We start from the raw sequence: 23220 nt of genomic DNA, 5'->3' as shown, positions 1-23220 counted from the left end.
CAGTCTGTAGAGCATGCAACTCTTGATCTGAGTAGTGAGTTCAAGCCCCATTTTGGGCATAGAGCCTACATTCAAAAAAATTGTCTAAATATAGAACCATTAAAGAAATGGAATGCTTAGTTTAAAATCAGCATCCTACCCCCCGAAAAGTCTCACAACAAACAAAACCAAAGAAAAATACCAGGCCTGGATAATTTTATAGGCAACCTCAGCAAACATTGCAAAGAACAGAAACATCCTCTTATACATAATCTTCCAGATAAAGAAGAAAACAGCAGTCGCCTCAACTCATTATGACTTTATTATAAATTAAATCCCAAACCAGCCATGGACAGTACAAGAAAGCAAAAGTAGGGGTATCGGGCAGCTCAGTGGGTTGGGCGTAGGTCTCTTGATTTCAGCACCCAGGGTCGTAGGAGCGAGCCCATGTTGGGTTCTATGCTGAGCATGGACCCTGCTTAGGATTCTCTCTCCCTCGGCCCCTCTCCCCCGCTGGTGCTCTTTCTCCAAAATAGAAAATAAATAAAAAAAAAAAAGCAAAAAGTAAAGGGCAACATCATTTATGGGCATAAATGCAAAAATGCTAAATAAAATATTAGTGAATAGTCCAGCAATGTATGGAAAATTTATCAAGTCCAGTTTTTCTTTTTCATGGGAAACTAACATGATGTAATAAAAATTTATTAACGTAGTTCAAGCAAAGGAAAAAATCTGTAAGATAATAGTGACCTAACAGAACTTCCTTAACTTGATAAAGATACTAAGCTTCATGTTTTTGGTTGCTCACCTGTTTAAGTGTCTGTGTCCCCGGCTGCACGGGGAGCGCCAGGAGGGCAGGGCTTGTGTTTTTATCACTACTGTCTACCTCATGCCTAGCACCGTCCTTGGTACACTGTAAATACGTGCTGCAGGAAAGGTGGACCTTTGAGCTGTGGTAAGGCTTTGGGACAAGAGAGCTCTACACTCATCACCCCACCGCGCCAAACGCAGCACCCAGGAGCATCTGCCATCCGGAGCTCTAGCGCAAAACCTGACCCGTCAGAACCACGTGCCGGAGTCTTTTTTTGTGGCTGGCCAGGTGAAAGGGCGCCTGCGCTACCCAGAGACCGGAGGGAGGTGAACGGAGTGGGCGGGGCCGTAGGCGCCTGCGCGGCGAAGGGACGTGGGCGGAGCCTTAGGGCGCCTGCGCAATTGTCAGGCGCTGTGTGGGGCGGACCAGGGGCGGGCCGAGGGCGGGGGCCGCGAAGGAGGCAGGGCGGGCCGGGCGAACGGCGCCGCGGGGTTGGCTGCTGCCCTGAGGCCGGACTCAACGGATTCGGGCCGCGCCACCGGGCGAGCTCGCCGCCCGGCCCCATCCCGGAGCCAGCGAGCGAGCGAGGCGGCGCCGCGCGGTAAGAGCCGGGGCCGGGTTCCCTCCGTGTGCGCTGGCGGGCCTGTCCATCTCCTCAGCGCCGCCCGCGCGGCCAGGCCCAGGCGGCCCCGCAGACCCCAGCGGGCCCGCGCCTGCGCGGTCCCCCGCTGTCCCCCCTCCCCCCCAGCCCGTCCCGCGCCTGCGCTGTCCCCTTCCCGGGCACCTAGGCCGACCCCTGGGTCCGCGGCCACTCCTGTCTGTTATTGGGTCCCAGGTGGCTCTGCACCCCCGCACCCCAGTCCCCGCCTGCTGGTCCCTCTGAGGCGTCGGGCTGAACGTGACCCTCGCCGTTTCCTTTCCTCGCTCCCCAGGAGAGGCTGGGGCCGGCGCCCCATAGCTCTGGTCCCTTCTCCCGGCGGAGACAGCGCTGCCCGGGGCCTCGAGGACGCGGTTCTGGGAGCAGGGCTGCGGGCGCCGGACCCCGGGCCTCCTGAAGGCTCTGTTTCCGCCAGGGCACGCGCCCCCACCCTCGCCCGCGCCGATGGGAGGTCATCTTTATGCGAGCGGAATGTTCTTTTTTTCTTGAAACCTGGTTACTTGCATCAGGTTGGATATGAATCTGGTGTTTTGCCGAGGAATTCTGCATTTAACTCAATCTGGTCATTGTATGGCATAACTGGTTATATTTAAGACATACTTCATTGTTGAGCACCTCCCCTGGAGATGACTGGAAAATAAATCAGTTTCCACGTAGTTTCAGCCTATTTACGAGACCAAGTAAGAATTCCTGTGATCATTCAAATGTAGAGATCCTTCATTTGTTAATGCCCTTGGTAATTTCCCGGCAGGTATGGGAGGGCCAGGAAAAATTCCTATAAATTCTCTGCAGTGTGTTGGTTACAGAGAAAAATATCGTAAGAAGAGCGTCTCAAGTCATTGATAATGTTTCCTAAGTTTACAACAGATTCAGGAAACTGAAAAATGTTGCAGAGCCCAAGAGCGTTTGCTGTCAGCCAGGAGGATGTATCTTGAGATGAAATCAGAGCGTTGTAGATATCAGTAGCCATCAGCATAATACATGCAGTTATGAAATAGTCAAACAATACTGATAGGTATATCTGTAAGGAGCAGTAGGGTTATTGATTTGGGGAAAATTTTTTTGGTAAAGAAATAGCTAGCTGATCCAATAATTTATCTTCCTTCTTAAAAATGTCTCTTTCCCTCTTTTGATTTAGTGTGCACCAAGCAGAGCCTTTAAAGACTCAGCAACTTTAGGTAGCTGGAGAATGTTTCTTAATAGCTGTGTGTACTCTAGGTGTGTAGGGATTTTTCTTGACATTCATTTTCAGTAAGAAAGTGAATATTGTGCCATAGAAAAGCTTTAAACTTGCATTTTTAGGATGTATATCTACATTGTGTTGTCTTGAGATGGGGTTTCTGTGAAGCAGAGGTTCTCTTTATAATTGATTTGAGACAGTACATCTTAATTTCAGATGACTCAGATGATAGTATATGGGTTCAAAATTACTACCAGGGTTGGGTTTTCACCTAAGACTTGCCATATAACCACATACATATTTAAATCACATGGCTAACTTGTACATAGTATTACATCAACTGTCCAGCTCAGTCGAGGACTAGTCAGTGAGGGTGTCAGCAGGCTAGAGATTCTCTTGGTTTTATGGCTTTGGGCAAGTCAGTTTTCCTTTCTGGACCTTCCTTTCCCTATTTGTAAAGTGTGGATGGGGGTGGAGTGGGTGAAGGAGGGGTGGAGGTGAAAGGAGCTTGAGTTCCCGTTTTTTGTTTTTGTTTTTGTTTTTGTTTTTAATGTTTATTGATTAGAGAGAGAGAGAGCGCGCGCGCAAGCAGGGCAGGGGCAGAGAGAGAGGAGGACAGAAGATCTGAAGCAGGCTCTGTGTGTTGACAGCAGAGAGCCTCATGCAGGGCTTGAACTCATGAGGAGATTATTATGTGAGCTGAAGTCAGACACTTAACTGACCAAGCCACGCAGGCGCCCAAGTTGCCAGTTTTAACTTTTTTTTTTTTTTTAATTTTTTTTTTCAACGTTTATCCATTTTTGGGACAGAGAGAGACAGAGCATGAACGGGGGAGGGGCAGAGAGAGAGGGAGACACAGAATCAGAAACAGGCTCCAGGCTCTGAGCCATCAGCCCAGAGCCTGACGCGGGGCTCGAACTCACGGACCGCGAGATCGTGACCTGGCTGAAGTCAGACGCCCAACCGACTGCGCCACCCAGGCGCCCCCCAGTTTTAACATTTAATGTATCCTTGTCAATAGAGTCCTCTTTGGCTTTTGGTAGAACTGGGTCTTCTCACCAGTTCCATGACATTGTTTGTGGTCCCTCCACAAGGACTGGGAGTTGGTGAGAACAAATCTTGGAGGCTCTTGGTCAGACCCCTGAAATGGAGTGTTGAATGGGCCTTGGCATATTGAGAAAAACAAGGACAATATGGGAAATTTTTCATTAAATTTATTCAATTAAAGGATTGCCCTTTTTAAAAAAAAAATTTTTTTTTAACGTTTATTTATTTTTGAGACAGAGAGAGACAGAGCATGAATGGGGGAGGGGCAGAGAGAGAGGGAGACACAGAATCGGAAGCAGGCTCCAGGGTCTGAGCCATCAGCCCAGAGCCCAACGCGGGGCTCGAACTCACGGAGTGTGAGATTGTGATGTGACCTGAGTTGAAGTCGGACGCCCAACCGACTGAGCCACCCAGGCGCCCCAGGATTGCCCTTTCTAAAAAAATATATGTCATTTTCTTGGTGTTAAAAATTAAACATCTTTTGTGAAATGATGGTGCTGGCAAATGGTGGTATATGGTGATTGTAAATGGCAAATACAGGCTGGTTATCTTATCACAATAATATATTTTTAGATATAAAGAGAGCCTAGAAACTATTGTTTTGCTATTGTTAGGGAGTTCAGGGAAAATTTCCTGGGGCTTTTGGTGCTAAGAAAATTAAAACAAAGGTTATTTTTTAAAAGTAAATATGAGTTTACTTCGTGGTCATCTGTCCAAATACACAGGCAACTGAGAAGGCTTTGTTACATTTGCTTGATATTAAAGATGTTACTATTCTGATTATTCTTTCCTACTGGATATAAAGTGTCAGGATATTTTGTGTGTGTGTGTGCTAGTGCCAACAAAATAAGCCTAGGCAGGGAAATTCCTCCTGGTAGTTGGAATTGTTAGTAGTGAATAGACTAGCTGCCGAGGTAAAGAACCCCCATGGGGTTTCTCTCGTAGCTCAGAAATCTTTTAGTATGTGACTTTAGAATTTTGCTGTGAAACAGCCTATCAAGAAATTAGGCTTATAGATTGAATTTCAGATATGCTGAAGCAAAGAAGTGGCTATGCTTTGTTCCAAAGTGAATGTAGCAGAGGCGCCTGGGTGGCTCATTCGGTTACATCCCACTTTGGCTCAGATTTTGACGTTTAAGCATCCGACTTAGGCTCAGATCATGATCTCACAACTGGTGAGTTCGAGCCCCACATCAGGCTCTGTACTGACAGCTCACAGCCTGGAGCCTGCCTCGGATTCTGTGTCTTCCCCTCTCTCTGGCCCTCCCCAGCTTGTGCTCTGTCTCTCAAAACTAATGTAGCAGATGATCTCTATATCTGCGAAGTCTTTATAAAATTCATCCTGGTCTGCTGTTAATAGGACTTAGAGTTAGTTATTGTAAATTTTTTTACTTACTTATTTTTGTACTCACAAAACTGTAATATATTAAAATGTATCATACATTAAAAAATTATTTTAACATTTATTTATTATTGAGAGACAGAGCATGAGCATGAGCATGGGAGGGGCAGAGAGAGGAGGAGATACAGAATCCGAAGCAGGCTCCCAGCTCTGAGCTGTCAGCACAGAGCCCAATGTGGGGCTCAAACTCACAAACTGCAAGATCATGGCCTGAGCTGAAGTTGGACGCTTAACCGACTGAGCCACCCAGGTGCTCCAAACATACGTTTTAAAAGTGTCTTTTTTTTTTTTTTTTAAGTTTATTTATTTATTTTGAGAGAAAGCGCCTAGAAGCACAGGCACACGCAAACGTGGGGGAAGGTCAGAGAGAGAGAGGGAGAGAGAATCCCAAGCAGGCTCAACACTGTCAGCGTAGAGCCTGACTTGGGGCTTGAATTCACAAACAGTGAGGTCATTACCTGAGCTGAAACCAAGAGTTAGATGCTCAACCAACTGAGCCAACCCAGGTGCCCCTCATTTTAAAAGTGTCTTGAATTAAAATTACAAATGCAGTTTAATTTTTCGTAATACTAACTTCTGTACTCTTCTCAGCTACCTGTAAGTTCTCCATGTTCAAAACTTTAAAAAATTTTTTATTTTATTTATTTATTTATTTATTTATTTATTTATTTTAATGTTTATTTTTTTTGAGAGAGAGAGGTAGTGTCTGTGCATGGGGGAGGGTACTGACAGAGAGGAGTGAGAGGATTTGAAGTGGGATTTGCCCTGACAGCAAAGAGCCCAATGCGGGGCTCGAAGTTACCAACCGTGAGACCATGACCTGAGCTGAAGTTGGACGCTTAACCGACTGAGCCACCCAGGTACCCCCCAAATTTTTATTTTAAGTAGGCTTCACGCCGAATGTGGGGCTTGAACTCATGACACTGAGATCAGGAGTCATGTGCTCCACCTATTGAGCCAGCCAGGTGCTCCATAAGTTCTCCATTTTCAAAGGATAATTTGGTAACCCCCAAAAGGAAATTTGTCCCCTAGAAAAGAGTGCAGATCTTGTTTACAGTGCTTTTCTTGATCGTTTCCCATGTCTTCAGTGTAGTTCTTTTCTGATTAAATCCAGAGGTTTGTTCCTGCCTCCATATTTCCAAAATATATCTGTTCATAGTCACTCCTCCCAACCCCACCCTCACCCCATCCCCAATTTTAAGGCCTTCAGTGGCTCCCACTATCTTCATAATCGGATTTACTAATCCTTAGCTTGGTATCTGTGACACCTCATCACCGGGCTCTGGCCTCCACTCTCATCCCTCTACTCCCCCTTTTTGGTGCTTCACTGAGTTTTGCTGAATAACTCTTGGTCCCTTAACTCTTTCCAGTCTCCATGTTTCCCTCTGCTGTAATGCTCTTCGCTCACTTCATCTGAATTATCTCCTTCAAACTCAGCTTAGATATTACCTTGCCTTGAAGGGATCTCTTGACCTATCTCCGGCATACTTGTCTAGTTCCTTGTCCAGGTAGGATTTGGTGGCCTGTGTTTTGTCTGTTTACTCCATGAGCCAGTGACATCACAGTGCACAGCAGAGTGTGTGGTTTGACTGAAGGTTGTTACATCTGCTGGGTGTGTTATGTGCTAGGCATGTCAGCACTACCAAGAAAGTAGAGATCACCTAGTCCCTGCCCTTTGGAGTTTTTCACTCCAGGTGTGCATGACCTCTCAGGCCCTGAGACACCTCCCATTGTACACACCAGTTTGCAGTCTATTTAATTGTATCTTGGTGTCTAATTCAAATCTTACTTCTTGAAGGAGGGGACTATCTCTAATATCTGTGTTGTAATCCAGAAACCAGGTGGGCATTAACTTTCTTCCTGGCTCTAGAGGGAATATGCATTTGTTGTATATTGCTTCCCCCTTTCCCCTTGTATATATACCTTCACCTTGGTTGGTTTTTTGTTTTTGTTTTTGTTTTAATTTGATGTATTTGGGCAATCAAGGTTTAAGAAATCAAGATATTAAATTTCAAGTTTATCCATTGTGTGTGTAGCCTAGGGAAAACAAAAATGATAAAGGAAGGGCGCTTGGCTGGCTCAGTGGGGAGAGAGTGTGACTCTTGATCTCAGGGTTGTGAGTTTGAGCCCCATGTTGGACGTAGAGATTACTTAAAAATAAATCTTAAGAAAAAAATGATAAAAGCCCATATTATACTTCTTGTCAAAAGAACTGAGGTTATCCGAAGAAAGATTTAAAAGACCTTGGTTAAGCTTAGGAAAGAAGCATGCAAAAAATCTGGCAGCATTGTTAAGATTTATAAAGAAGTATCTGTTAAAAATTAAAGGTGTCCTTTTCTTCCTCTCTCCCTTCTCATGTTCTTGGGAAAAATCCTAAGTCAGCCATTTTTCAGTTACACCTCTTCTACCGAGAATTCCCGAGGCAGTCCGTTGGAGCTGCTTGTTTTCCAGAACAGTCACAATTGCACTTTCTCCCAGGAGATGCCCCTTTTCTCCTACATAGAAGACAGCCAGTGTCCTGAGGCCCACTCCCTTCTTTGCCTGGAAGCTTCTTGTTATGGTTTGGTTTTATCCTACCAGGCTCAAGGATTCTTGAGCGGAAACTATTAAATTTTCTTCTTGTACACTTTTCTTTTTAAATATTAGTGGGTTTGGGCTAGTGTTAAATCTTTTCTCTCATGTTCTTTCTTGTTCTCCCTTTCTGGTCTGGTTTCTGCAAACTCCATTGAATCGTTACAGTTACCCAGGTTTGCTGTCTCTCCCCTGTTACAAATTACCTGCTGGACTCTGCAACCCGAGCTCCCTCATTTTTATTCTTTATGCTCCCCTCATTGTACGCTTATTCAGCCTGACTCAGTCCCCCCACGCAAGGCCTGCAGCCTTGTATTTTTTTAATCCTTCTTTGTTTTGTTTTTGTTTTTGTTTTTCTCTTTAAGTAGGCTTCATGCCTAGCGCAGAGCCCACTGTGGAGCCTGAACTCACAACCCTGAGATCAAGACCTGAGCTGAGATCGAGTCAGATGCTTAACGGACTGAGCCACCCAGGTGCCCCTGGTCTTTGTTTTTTTGTTTATCTCTTCCTTGCTTCAACTCTTGTCTCCCTCTCCCTCCCATACTTTATTCTTTAACATTCTTTATTATGTCATGTGTTCATTTGAACACAGGAATACCTGAGTGCATATATTCATTTGAATACCTGAATGATGTATTCATGTATTCATTTGCAAACATGTATTTTTTTTAATATTTATTTATTTTTTGAGAGACAGAGCACAGATTGGGGAGGGGCAGAGAGAGGAGACACAGAATCCGAAGCAGGCTCCAAGGTGTCAGCACAGAGCCCGACGCGGGTCTTGAACTCACAAACTGTGAGATTGTGACCTGAGTCGAAGTCGGATGCTTAACCGACTGAGCCACCCAGATGCCCCATGTATATTTCTTTTAAAATAACAGGTTTATTGAGATAGAATTAATTCACCCTAAAGTTCACCCTTTTCAAAGTGTACACTTCAGTGGTTTTAAGTATATCCATAGAGTTGTGCATTGATCACCACTCTCTAATTTCAGAACATTTTCATCACCTCAGAAAGAAGCCTTGAACTTTTTTCTTTTTCTTTTTGTTTTTTTTTTTTTTTTAGTATTTAGTTATTTTTGAGAGACAGAGACAGAGCATGTGTCGGGGGAGGGACAGAGAGAGAGGGAGACTCAGAATCTGAAGCAGGCTCCAGGCTCTGAGCTGTCAGCACAGAGCCTGACCCTGGGCTCAAACCCATGAACCGTGAGATCGTGACCTGAGCTAAAGTCGGATGCTTAACCAACTGAGTCACCCAGGCACCCCAAGAAGCCTTGGTCTGATTAATAGTCCCCCATTCTCCCCATTCTCCCTTCCCTGCAGTCCCTGGAAATCCCAATCTACTTTCTGTCTTTATGGATTTGCCTATTCTGGATATTTCATATAAGTGGAATCATACAAATTGTGGTCATTTGTCTGCCTTCCTTCATTTAGTGTAATTTTTTTAAGGGTTGTTGATGTTGTAACATTTATTTACACTTTATTCCTTTTATGGCCAAATAATAGTTTATATTTTGTTGATGGACATTTGGGTTTTTTCCACTTTTTTTTTTTTTTCAACGTTTTTTATTTATTTTTGGGACAGAGAGAGACAGAGCATGAACGGGGAAGGGGCAGAGAGAGAGGGAGACACAGAATGGGAAGCAGGCTCCAGGCTCTGAGCCGTCAGCCCAGAGCCCGACGCGGGGCTCGAACTCACGGACCGCGAGATCGTGACCTGGCTGAAGTCGGACGCTTAACCGACTGCGCCACCCAGGCGCCCCTCCACTTTTGACGATTATGAATAATGCTGCTGTGAACATTCATGTACAGGTTTCTTTGTGGATGAGTATTTTCAGTTCTCTTGCATATGTACTTCAGAGTGGAATCACTGGGTCATGTGATAGCTATGCTAAAGTTTTTGAGGAACCACCAGTGATGCAGTTTTCCAAAAATGCATCATTTTACATTCCCACCAGCAGTGTATGAGGGTTTCAAGTTCTTCCCTTCTCATCAGCATTGGGTTTTTGGAGGATACTTTTAAAAAATAAATGGGATATTTTTGACACTTTTGCTTCTTGTTTTCTTTTTCTTTTTAATGTTTATCCACTTATTTTGAGAGACAGCGAGCAAGCAGGGGAAGGGCAGAGAGAAAGAGGGAGACAGAATCCTAAGCAGACTCCACACCCTCAGCACAGAGCCCGATGTGGGGCTCAAACCCATGAACACTGAGATCATGACCTTAGCCGAAATCAAGAGTTGGATGCTCAACCAACCGAACCACCCATGCTTCTTGTTTTCTTTGCTTAATACTTCTGGAAGTTCCATTAAATTAGCTGGTATTGGTTACCTGGGGGGCTCAGTTGGTTAAGCATCTGACTCTTGCTTCCGGCTCAGGTCATGATCTCATGGTTCATGAGTTTGAGCCCCGTGTAGGGCTCCACGCTGATGGTATGGAGCCTGCTTGGGATTCTCTCTCTTTCCCTTTCTCTCTGCCCCTCTTTCTCTAAATAAACAAACAAACAAACAAACAAATAAACTTAAAAAAATTAGCTGGTATCACTCTTACTCGTGATTAAAGACTTCCTAGTAATAATCCATAATAAAAATATATTAGTTTTTCAAGTCAGGAGATAATTATTTGTTTGTTTATTTTTCATTTTCTTTAATAAACTCTATGCCCAATGTGGGACTAAAACTCAAGACCCCAAGATCAAGTCACATACTCTACCAACTATGCTAGCCAGGTGCTCCATCAGTTCAGATACCTATTAAGTGGCTGTTAAGTGCCAGGCACTGTTCTAGGCTCTGGGGCAACAGCATTGAACAAACCAGCCAAACTCCCCTGCACTCTTAGAATTCTATTTTCTGGTGGGGGAGTGGGTGGGAAGTTGGGAAATAAATAATATAGATAGGATTTTACCAGTGCAGTGTGAGTCTGTGGCAGTTTTCTGAGTAGCGTATATGAAGTACCAAAGGCTAGATTACCCTAAACATTACAAGTTATTGTAAGTCAGTATTAGTATTACTCACCTTGCAGGTAAAAGTAGCAACTTTCATAAAGGGGAAAATAGAAAACCAGCTGGATAATGCAGATACAGAGTTTTTCTGGGGGATAAACTGATAGGCCTGAAAGGTAAGTGGGTAAGTCCTTGGTAGCAAAGTTTGCACATTTATAAATTGTATACAAATCCCCTTACTCTAGTGATCAGTAATAAACAACCTTGACCAAAAAGCCATGTAAGGTATATAATATGTGTTGGAAGTTTTTGATGGGTGCAGCCAAGAGGATTTTTGGGTGACTTGGCAAAACTTCCAGGCCCACACGATAGTCTTGTTTTCTTCCTGAACTTTTATATACTTATAATACTGCCCTGTGAATTATTGAAATTGCCCCTACAGTAAAGCCTACTCTAAATTATTCATGCTGATGCTTAGGGAAAATAATCTGGGTCATCTAGAGTGGTTAGGTCTGGAGGGAAAAAAGATGTCCTCCCCACAAGGGCAGATTTACATTGATATGCAGCCTAGTGGGGCCTGCACTAACTCCTCTTGGTTGGCTCTAGAAGTAATGCAGTTAAACATTTCTGTTCTGATTTTGTTTTTTTATATTTGTATTTGACTTGGAAATGAAGTTAGAAAAACACACTTTAGACACTCATTTACTCAACCTTCCTGTTACCTATCTAGTTCAAAGGCTTGCTGGGCCAGACCCAGCTCAATCATCATGGAATGCAAATCATTTATTAATAACCAGAATTTCACTGTAGTTAATAAAATACTTTGCAAAAAAAGTTTTTTGGCATTTCAGTTACTAATGTTCCTTGTTTTTAAATTAAAAAAACGCAAACTGGAAGTTTATGTTAAAGTTTTTTTTGTAATGTTTGTTTATTTTTGAGAGAGCAAGTGGGGGAGGGGCAGAGAGAGAGGGAGACAGAGAATCCCGGAGGCTCTGTACTGCTCCTAATGCAGGCCTTGAACCCGGAGTTATGAGATCATGACCTGAGCCAAAACCAAGAGTTGACACGTAACTGACTGAGCCACCCAAGTGCTCTAAAGTTTGTTTGGTTTTTTTTAGTTATCCTTTTTAAAGTAATCTCTACACCCAACATGGGGCTCGAACTCACAACCCCGAGATCAAGAGTCGCATGTTCCCCCAACCGAGCCAGCCAGGCATCCTAAATTTTGGATTTCTTAAAAGTCTAGTATAGAATATAAATGTCAATCAGAAAGCTGTCTAGCTGTACTGGTTTGTTTGTTTGTTTTGTACTGGATTTTTAATCACTTCCTCTCCTGGCTTTGCTCTGACTCCTCCCATCACACATGTGCTTAGTTGGGTTGGGTTCCAAAACTTTATTTATAAAACTAATTTAATTCATAAGGTTTATGAGGTTAATGTTAATAGTACTGTGGAATCGATTGAGCATCTATAGCAGCAGAGCTGAAAAAGCATACATTTCATGTGTATCTTTCATTAAATATGGTCCTCTCACAACACATCTTGAGGTAGTTAGCACAACTATTATTTTCCTTAATTTTATAAATGAGGAAACAAGGTTAAAAATACAGAGTTAACCAGTGGCCACGCTTGGATTTGAGCCACGGTTTCTGACTTAAAGTTTTATGTTTTTGCTGCCTTTCAACCAAAATGCATTTGTCATAAGGTTGAAGGAACTACAGTACTTTGTAGCCTGGACAATGGAAGACTTAGGTGGGTGTTGTTTCTCTTGTAATTGAAATATTTGAAGAGCTTTCACGTGTAAAGAGGGGTGAAATTATTCCCTTTGCTTTGGCAGGTATTCTGGTAAGTGGTAGTTAAAGTTGTACTGACATTTGGCTCCATAAACTGCCCAAGAATTGGAGGGACTGCCCTTTCAAGCTACTACCTAATAATGAAGGCTATGGGTGTTGAGGGATGATGAGTAGGGGATTAAACTTGATGCCAGACCACTGTTAGCAAAGTCCTCTCCCCTTTTACATTTCTTTGCTTCCTCCCTCTGCATCCTTTCTTGCCTGAGCTCTTGGCTGGGCATCCTCCCTTCTCCTTGCCTCTTTTTCCTTAAGCCACTCAGAGTCAAGTTTTCAAAGTGGGACATGGGACGCCTGGGTGGCTCAGTCGGTTGAGCATCTGACTTCAGCTAGATCATGATCTCACGGTTTGTGAGTTTGAGCCCCACATTGGGCTCTGTGCTGACAGCTCTGAGCCTAGAGCCTGCTTCTGATTCTGTGTCTCCCTCTCTTTCTGCCCCTCCCTCACTCACACTCTCAAAAATAAACATTAAAAAAATTTAAAAGTGGGACTGTCTCTTGCTAATATTTAATGATAATTCTCTTTGGTTCATTTTTCTCACATTTAGAATATATCCTTATTCCTTCTGTATTACTTAATTTATTTTTTATTTTTTAGAGAGAGAGTGTATGTGTGCATGCATGCAGGTGGGGGGTGGTAGGAGCAGAGAGAGAGAGTCCCAAGCAGGCTCTGCACTGTCAGCATGGAGCCTGACATGGGGCCTGATCCCACGAACCATGAGATCATGACCTGAGTCGAAAGTCAAGAGTCAGATGCTCAGTAACTGAGTCCCCCACATGCTCCAAGTATTACTTTATTTTATTTTATGTTTTTAAAGATTCTGGTTTTAAGTAATCTCTGCACCCAACATAGGGCTCTCACAACCCTGAGATCAAGAGTTGTATGCTGTACCAATTGAGCCAGCCAAGTGCCCTTCCTTCTGTATTATTTTATTTAAAAATTTTTTTTTCAACGTTTATTTATTTTTGGGACAGAGAGAGACAGAGCATGAACGGGGGAGGGGCAGAGAGAGAGGGAGACACAGAATCAGAAACAGGCTCCAGGCTCTGAGCCATCAGCCCAGAGCCCGACGCGGGGCTCGAACTCACGGACCGCGAGATCGTGACCTGGCTGAAGTCGGACGCTTAACCGACTGTGCCACCCAGGCGCCCCCTTTCTGTATTATTTTAAATAAAGTGACAGTAAAGAATGAATTTGGAATTTATAATATTTTCCAATAGTATTCCTAGGGAGATTTTTTTAAATGTTTATTTATTTTTAAGGTGGGGGGTGGGGGGGACAAAGGATCTGAAGCCGGCTCTGTGCTGTCATGATAGCAGGGAGCCTGATGTGGGGCTCGAATCATGAGCTGTGGGATCATGACCTGAACCAAGGTCAGACACTCAACTGACTGAGCCACCCAGAGATTTTGTTTTGTAACTGGAAATGAAAAGGGAAGAGTGTATACTAGGATGGTAGGCTGAAGAGAGGTTTATTTTATAAGTATGAGATTCTCTGAAGAAAGGCTAATGCAGTATTTACTGTCTTACCCAGGTTTATATCCTTGGAGAGAAACACCCAGGTTTCTTACCTTGTTTCGTTCCCAGTTGCATGTGATTATAGAAAAAGCTACATAGGCACTGTGTTTGCATAGCCAAAGGAGTTACACACTGCAGATGGGCAGAGAGGGTGGTAAGCAGTGGTAGTAGGTTCTGTGTTGACATCAGAATGGCTTCTGAGAAAGGATCATTAGAACTCTTAGTCACCACACATCTTTGAAAGTGGTTTCAGAGATTAGTGAGATCAAGAAGAAAAAGACCTGTTATCTCTCAGATGGCCAATGAATTTTTGCACAGCAGTTACTGGTTTATCTTTTGTCTATGTACTTAAAAAAAAATTTGTCAGAAGCCCAGACTTTAGATATTTGTTCAGTGATTAAATCTCCATGCCATGCTGTGTCAGAAGTGTGCTTGGTGGATTTCAGATGGTAAGGGTAGCTGAACTGAAAAAAAGATTGCATCAAGTTACGAGCAAGTGAGAAAGTAAGCTAGGAGAATTCTTCCTGCCAAACTACCATACAATGCTTTTTAAAATAATTGAATTTATCCCACTGCTGTCTGATGGTTTAGAGATGAACCATTGTGAATATCTGATACCTAGCTAACTGAGGTTAGTGTAGAAACTTCCCATTTCCGCTGATGTCTGGTGATAAATCAGCCCTCCCAGCCCCACTAGTAGAAGGCTTTTGAAGAGCGAAGAGGAGGATCCAACTACTTTCAAGACAGTTCATTTAGTGTAGGGGCATCTCTGATTATTAGCTGTCCCGGAATCTGCCTCTTGATATCTGTTGTTCACTAGTCCTATTCCTGCCTTCTGGATTTTTTCAGATTTGAAAACAGCCATATTTTTTAAACAACCTCTTAAGTTGAAAGTCTTTCTTCTTTGACTTGTTTCCAGAGCTCTGTATTAGAATTTGAAGATTTCCATTGCTGAGTTGGGGGTAAGATGCTGTGATACTTGTATGGGAATCTGTTATTATTACTATTTTTTAATTTTAAAAAAATGTTTATTTTAGAGAGAGCGCACACACGAGGAGGAGAGGGGCAGAGATAGAGAGGGAGACACAGAATCCAAAGCAGGCTCCAGGCTCTGAGCTTGTCAGCACAGAGCCTGACTCGGGTCTTTAACTCAACCCGATCCGTGAGATCATGACCTGAGCCCAAGTAGGACGCTGAACCAACTGAGCCAGCCAGGCGCCCTGGGAATCTGTTATTCTTAATATATGCTACTAATAACCTTTTACTGAAATTCAGCTTGCTAGTAATAACATCATGTAGCAGTGTTCTAAAATTTTACTTTTTAAAAGATTGGAATGAAACATTAAAAGAAAAAAAAATTTACATGTTATATTTTCTTAATACCGGATTGGTTATGTTTTATTCAAATTCTGACATGTCATTGAGGTTTATTGCTTGGACATTGAAGACAAACAGTATGATCCTGAATTGGCAACAGCAAAATCAGTGTAATTGAGTTAAATGGTGTATCTCAGCATTTTAACAAGGAAGTGTGGACTATGACATTTTGAACTCAGAAGGAAGTGCTTTCCACTGTTTTTCTCTTTTTTGTCTTATATCCTTATCCTACCACTAGTCAGTGAACAGAAGTTCTACACTCTGTTACAGGTTGTCTCATAACAGGCGGTGAACTGTGTAATAGGTGGTTAATTGGCCTGTCTAGAAAGACTTTATTAGGATTTACTTCTGACACACATGTCCTTTTCAGCAGAGATTTGGGCTGTTCACCTCATAGCTTTGATTTTTGTCTGTTTTTCAGGTATTTGGTTCCATTTTCTTTACAGTTGTTAAATGATATCTTTAAAGTACTTATCCCTGCCTTGCCTCATAAGTGGGTATTTGTATCCTCAGTGAGGCCTGTGAGGACCAGTCTCTATACAACTGCATCTGAAGGTGTGTTGGTAATTGCTGGAAGAGTTACAGTCTAAGGGCTGGGGCCCTCATGAGGTGGGGGGGACCATTGGTATCAGTGCCATAGGTTGTCTGAGCTAGACCTTGAGGGTACATGAGCTGTGCTCGTCCTTTGAGGTTGGCTTTGAAGGAGGAGGCATTTTCAGTGAATGGACATTAGAGTTGAGGGGAGAACACATCAGTTCGTGGGAGCTGTGTGAGTAAGGCAGAGTGACCAGTGCTGGATTCGTGAAAGAGAAACAGGCCTGCTGCTCTAAACTTAGGCTGTTTGGAGAGGAGTCCCAGAGACTGGTTTTGGAATTGTAGGTCAGGCTGTTTTGTGGAGGACTGATGTCAAGCAAAGAGATTCGGACTTTTAATATTCTTGCTGAGTATGGCATAAGACTTCTGTTCATCTTTTTCATCGTGGTTCACTTTGTATATTATTTCTTGTGTTCTTTTGCTCCCTTCCCTACTGGTGCCTTTCCTTTCCTCCCTGCTTGTGGATCTGTGTGCCAAGCCTAGGGTTGCCAGAGAAAATACAGATGCCCAATTATATTTAAATTTGAGATAAACAGCATTTTTTTTTTTTTTGCTCTAATTGTGTACCAAATGCTGCCTAGATAAAATACAGTGAAGTGATTGCTGTAGTGGAAGTACCAGGAGATGTCATTTGAGCTGAATCTTGACATGACATGTGAGCAGCTATTTCTCAGGCAAGAAGATGGTAAGGAGCTCTCAGGGATAGGTAACGGTAGGAGCAGAAGTGTGGGTGTTTGGAAAAGCATGGCTATGTTTGTGTGTAAAACAGGAAACCAGGTGGGGAGGGTCGGTGGGAGCTGAGATCTGGAAGATGTGTGTTGGTCATTGGAGTGTTTGGTCTGAGGCAGGGAGTGGGGCATTGCCTGCCACAGGGGAGTGCAGGGTGGACTTTGTGCTTCGGTGTGGAGAAACAGTTGTGGTGTGGGAGCATTGCAGTCTGGGAGAACATCATGAGGCTGTGGTAGTTGTCAGGCTATACTTTTTCCCAACAGAAATAGGCTGGAGCTGGGCTTGCAGGGGTGGTGGGGATGGAGAGGAGGGAATGCTGAAAGTCTTGGCAAGACACGACTCTACCATAGTGAAACATCTGTGAACATTGAGCACACCAAAGGCCCTCTGGAGTCTCACTGTACATGCCACCCCTTGAAATAAAGAAGGACAGTCCACAGAGTTCCCCAGTTGTGGTGGAGTGCCCTGGGTTTTGGAGTCAGACCGTCTCAGATCCCTGCTGTACGTTTGCCAGCTGTGAAGGGTCAGGTTATCCTTTTTACAGTGGACTTGATAATCATACCCATCTCCTTAGATGAAGGACAGTTGAATGAAATGATGTGTGTGAAGTTTCCAGCATAGTGCTTGGTGCATATAGTTGGCCTGCAGGTTTTACTTCTTTTCCTCTTGCCAGTGAGGTTTCAGAGGGTTGTGAGAATGGTAGAGTTTGGCCATACATACCCTCTGGGGTGGTCAGTCTCTGCCAGGCAGCTAGGGGACTGCAGAAAGAGGTGCAGCTAAGCAGTGAGACCTGTGGCTCCTTCTCACATTTCATTCTGGGAGATCAGAGAGAGCCCTTCTTTGAGCTGTCCTTTCCCAGGAAATGTGGGTGGAAATCCAGGGTAGTAATAGGCCCTGTGGCAGGGACAGTCCCTTCCTATCAGCCAATTCTGTCGAGTTGCTTTCTCAATTCAACAGAATGTCTGTGCGAATGTGACCCTGTGTATGGTAAGGTGCAGAAAGATAGACATCTTCCCTTCTAGGCTTAAACCAATCCCTGTACCCCAAGGTTTCTTCCTCCTGGCACTATTGATATTTTGTGTCAAACAGTTCTTTGCTGAAAGGGGCTGTTCTGTGCATTGTAGGATGTTTACAGCATCCCTGGCCTCTACCCGCTTGATGCCAGTAACACCTCTACTCCATCATGACAACCAGAAATGTCTACCAACAGTGCCAGTGGTCCTCTAGGGGGCAAAATTGCCTACTGTTGAGACCATGACCTTATACTCAGTAGCCACAAGGAAAAAGGACTCCTTAGTATTTCTTTTTATTAATTTTCATTTTATCTAACTAGTGAAATGCTTGTTGAAAAAGATTTCATTTTTATCAAACCAAATTCAAATTCTAATCTATTTTAACTAGTTTAGAAAGACTTCTTTTGTGCTATTGACAAAACAATTCTCAGATCTAAATTTTTGCTTTTTTTAATTGAGCATTTAGGAACTTTTTTATTGTATTTTTTTAAATGAACTTTACAATATGATTATATACAGAAAAATGCTTCCATTTTAAATGTACAGTTTGGTGGGGTTTGAAAAATGTGTATAGCCATATTAGCAGCACCTCAATCCAGATACAGAGTATTTCCATAACCCCCAGAAGTTCCCTTGTATCTTGTTCAATTGATTTCCCCTTCTTCCACCCCTAAGCAACCACTGATCTACTTTCTATCACTGTAGGAAAGTTTGCATTTTGTAGAATTTCATGTAAATGGAATATATCAGGCTTCTTTCATTTATCATAATGCTTTTTTTTTAAGTTTATTTATTTTGAAAAAAAATTTTTAATGTTTATTTTTGAGAGAGAGAGAGAGACAGAGCATGAGCAGGGGAGGGGCAGAGAGAGAGGGAGATACAGAATCTGAAGCAGGCTCCAGGCTCTGAGCTGTCAGCACAGAACCCAATGTGGGGCTTGAACTCACAAGCGATGAGATCATGACCTGAGCCGGAGTCGGACGCTCAACTGACTGAGCCACCCAAGCACCCCTAAAGTTTATTTATCTTGAAAGTGTGTGTGTGTGTGTACATGCGCTCACAAGCAGGGGAGGGGCATAGAGAGAGGGAGAGAGAGAAAAATCCCAAGCAGGCTCCCCACTGTCAGCATGGAGCCTGATGCAGGGCTTGATCCCCTGAGATCATGACCTGAGCCAAAACCAAGAATTGGATGCTCAACCGGCAGCAGCTCAGTCGGCCAAGTGTCTGACTCTTGGTTTCATATGCTTTTGCTTATCATAATGCTTTTGAGATTCATCCATGCTGTTGAATGTTATCAGTGGATTCTTCCTTTTTCTCGCAGAGTTTTATTTCGTTGTATAGCCATACCACCGTTTGTTTATCCATTCCCTTGTTGATGGGCATTTGGGTTGTTTCTGGTTTGGAGTTATTGTGTGTATTATTTATTTATTTATTTAACTTATTTTTTTGACAGAGCGTGAGTGGGAGAGGGGTGGAGAGAGAGGGAGACACAATCCAAAGCAGGCTCTAGGCGCCAAGCTGTCAGCACAGAGCCCGATGCGGGGCTCAAACCCACAAGCTGTGAGTTTGTGACCTGAGCCTAAGTCGGACACTTAACCGACTGAGTCACCCAGGCTCCCCTGTATTTTTTATTTATTTTTAACTTTTAACTTTTAAAATTTAAAATTTTATTTTAGAGAGAGAGCGCAGGTCAGGGAAGGGGCAGAGGGAGAGAGAGAGAGAGAAAGGATCTTAAGCAGGCTCCCACCTAGCATGGAGACAGACTTGGGGCTCGATCCCATTGCCCTGGGATCAAGACTGGAGCCAAAATCAAGAGTCGGATGCTCAACCAACTGAGTCACCCCAGGCATCCCTGTATGTATTTTTTAAAAGCCGCTGTGAACATTTGTGTGTGGATATGTGTTTTAATTTCTTTTGGATAAATACCTGGGGTTGGAAGTACTGGTAAGTATGTGTTTAAATTTATGAGAAACTGCCAAAATGTTTTCCAGAGTAGCAGTAAGTTGTACTCTTGTAGCAGCAGTGTGTGAGAGTTCCAGGTGTTCCTGTCCTCACTGACACTTAGTCTGTCTTTCATTTTGGTTGTTCTAGTGAAGTGGTTCAAATCTAAAATTTTAAGCTTTTTTGTATTATTTATTTATTTTAATTTATAAAAAAATTTTTTAAAGTAAGCTCTATGCCCAGTGTGGGGCTTGAACTCATAATTCTGAGATCAAGAATCGTTTGGGGCACCTGGGTGGCTCAGTCGGTTAAGCCTCCAAGTTCAGATCAGGTCATGATCTCACGGTTTGTGGGTTCGAGCCCTGCATCCGTCTCTGTGCTAACAGCTCAGAGCCTGGAGCCTCTTCGGATTCTGTGTCTCCCTCTCTGCCTCTCCCCTGCCAACGCTCTGTCTTTCTCTCTCTCTCTCTCAAAAATAAATAAACACTAAAAAAATTTTTTAAAAGTTGCATGCTCCACTGACTGAGCCAGCCAAGCTCCCCTGTAAGCTTATTCTTTAAAATGTTTATTTATTTTTGAGAGAGAGAGAGAGTGAGAGAGCGCACAGGGGATGGGCAGAGAGAGGGGGGACCAGAGGAACTGAAGTTCAATGCAGAACTCGAACCCATGAATCATGAGATCGTGACCTGAGCTGAAGTTGGACGCTTAACCAACTGAGCCACCCAGGTGTCCCCAAGCTTATTTTTAAAGGATTTTTTACATTGTTACATTGAACGATTAGTGAAATGCAAAGAAAATATTTCATTTTGTGTTTCAGATCAGAGTTTGTTATAAATGTAAGAATATGTCAAAATGGTGTTTTTAATTAAAAATATGGCTGACAGTTTATTCTATGAATATAGCATTGTGCAAGTGTGTAACTGTCTGCCAAAACTCTGAGCATAAAACCATGGTTTGAAGGGGTCCTGAATAAACGTTTTCTTTTTGTAAATAAATATTCACAGACTTTGGCTTAGGAGGGAATGGCCAGAGGAGACTCAACATTTCTTGCATTCTGGGAGTTTGAACTTTGAGAACCAATTTGTTTTGGACTAAATCTGGAAAAATCATTTGTGTACTGTAGCCAGAAATTCTTTCAGGCTATCCTCTTCCAGCCTTGTCACTTGTCTGGAATGTTAAGTATTGTCAGTTTAACAGCCTTTCAGCAGCTTGTATTAAAAAGAGAGATCTCCAGAAATGGATCTGAAGAGGTCTTCATATGAGATTAGGTTTTTTGAAAAGAGAAAAAGAGACAAACCAAGAAACAGATGCTTAACTATAGGGAATAAACTGATGGTTACCATAGGGGAGGTGGGCGGGAGGGAGGATGGGCTGAATCGGTGACGGGGATTAAGGAGTGCAACTCATTGTGGTGAGCACAGGGTGAGGAATGGAAGTGCTGAATTACTATATTGTACACTTGCAACTAGTATTACACTGTTAACTAACTGGAATTTAAGTGAAAAAAATAGATTTGTCATTATTTGGAAAGCACTAAAATGAAAACTTAGGGTTCTAAGTTTGAAAAATCCAGGGAGCTTCTAGTTTCTAAAGATTTCCTTGTGTTAAGTCTTGTAGAGTAATAGAGAAAAATCATAAATTAATATGAGTGGGCTTCTCTCTGGCCAAAAACACATGGACACGGAGTTGTGCTTTTGAATTTTTGTTGCTGATAATTAACTCCTTTTCTTAGCATCCTGTCTGTCAGTTATGGTTTAGTGGAAAGAGCTCAGACTTTGGGCAAGCTGTTTACCTCTCTAACCCCAGTTTCTTCCTCCTTCCCAGCACGTAGGGCAATGATGAGAATCAGGTGTGTTGGTGCAGCACCGACCTTTCTTGTTGGCAGGCTGACAGTCTCCAGGCAACAACAGCAACACCAGCAAAGTGTCTCCACGTCCTCATGACTCTCTGACATTCTCCCCTTTAACAAAGCCAAAGTTTTGAAAAGGTCTTTATCCTTCATCTACTCAGCTTTTTATCCCATTCCACTACAGTCTGACTTGGCCCCTGACCTTCCCCTGGGGGCTGTGCTGGCCCTGCTTACCATTAGCTCCTTATTGCTAAACTTCAGCATCCAGTTGGGCATGGCTGGTCAGTGTGGCGTTTCTCCTGCTCCCTTCATAGAGTGTGGCCAGAATCAGAAAGGAGGAAGCTGGGAAGGAAAGTGGGGGAAATCAGAGAGGAAGCTGTTTTTTCCTTCTTCTGTGACCATGAAGGTGTTTAAGGGTGGTGCACCCCTAGGGTAAAGAAGAGGACATAAGGGTGAAGTTCCTTCCTTCTCAGGGCTGGAGGTGGAAGTGGAGGAGAGGTGGATATTAATGCCACCTTTCCTCACTAAGTCATAATGTGGATCATTGATTTCTGGAAACAGTACCATAACAAGACAGACTACCGTATTAAATGTGCACATTAGTTGATAATCACACCCTCATTTTAGGCATGAAATAAAATTGGTATTGGGGTGCCTGGCTGGCTCAGTCAGAAGACCATGAGACTCTTGATCTTGGGGTAGTGAGCTCGAGCCCCATGTTGGGTGTAGTGATTACTTAAATAAATATACTTTAAAAAATTGGTGTTAAAAATGAGAAGGGGGGTGCCTGGTTGGCTCAGTCGGTTGAGCATCCGACTCTTGATTTTGGCTCTGGTCATGACTGCAGGGTCGTGGGATCAAGCCATGTGTTGACCTCCTTACTGAGTTTGGAGCCTGGTAAAGATTCTCTCTCTCTGCCCCTCTCCCCATCTCGCATGTACACGTGTTGTCTCTCTCTCAAATAAAATAGAGAAGGTATTGTGTTAACAATAAAAATAAGCATTTGAAAATAGTAAGCATTATAGTCAGTAAGCTCCTTAGTAAGCATTGAAGTATTTGGGGCAGTAATGGACTTTTGTATATGGATCCAGACTAAGCAGAGAATTGTACATCCAAAGTCTTCTCTCTCCGTCCTGTCCCTGTTTTGTGCATCTTGTGTATCGCCCATTTGCACATGTGCAGTTTTTTGACCTGACAGTGCTCATGCTTTTCCTCTGAGTAAGTCTTGACTTTTTTCAATGGAGTCTTGCTCCAAGTCTCTCTTTAAATGCACTTCTCTGATTGTGTGTCAGTTCACAAAAGAAGGGTTATAAACACACATGTGTTGAGGAATTCAGTGGATCAGTATGTTGCATTATGATTTATCTAATTAAAACATTTCTTGCTGAATTTGTTTTCAGTGTTTTGTTTGTTTTTTTGTAGTACACATGCTTTGATAAGATTGGTTGTTGGTTTTGATTCATTTAGTAACGTATAGTTACTGACTCCAGTGTGGTTAGTTTCCTAAATTTCCCTTGACTGTGTGATTCCTTCTCCTCAGGGTTTTAAGTCTGTTCTTAATTTACAATTTGAATTGATCCCTACATTTCAAATACGGAGTTTTAAAAATAAGGGACAAATACATTTAGATTGTTTTTAATTTTTTTAAATGTTTATTTGTGAGAGAGAGAGAATGTATGTGAGTGGGAGAGGGGCAGAGAGAGAGGGAGACACGGAATCTGAAGCAGGCTCCAGGTTCTGAGCTATCAGCACAGAGCCCGACG

The 23220-nt window shown here is 43.1% G+C and overlaps 1 protein-coding gene across 3 annotated transcripts in view; it reads left to right on the top strand.

The window, feature by feature from the left end:
• The first annotated feature begins 1254 nt into the window (after positions 1-1254).
• The window catches only part of SPECC1L (sperm antigen with calponin homology and coiled-coil domains 1 like), a 142861-nt gene continuing 120895 nt past the window's right edge, over positions 1255-23220 (top strand). Inside the window, exons 1-2 of one of the 3 annotated variants that reach the window (XM_086681977.1) lie at positions 1255-1391; positions 8017-8130. The gene's annotated coding sequence lies outside the window, so the exon portion shown is untranslated. Of the gene's footprint in view, positions 1392-8013; positions 8131-23220 lie in introns of all 3 variants that reach the window. The other 2 variants (XM_086681978.1, XM_086681976.1) reach the window with 2 other exon arrangements.

This window comes from Puma concolor, chromosome D3, assembly GCF_028749965.1.
Source record: "Puma concolor isolate L17-30 chromosome D3, mPumCon1.1.hap2, whole genome shotgun sequence".
NCBI lineage: Eukaryota > Metazoa > Chordata > Mammalia > Carnivora > Felidae > Puma > Puma concolor.
The sequence above is the reverse complement of the archived record's forward strand: the minus strand, read 5'-3'. Positions and strand labels throughout refer to the sequence as shown.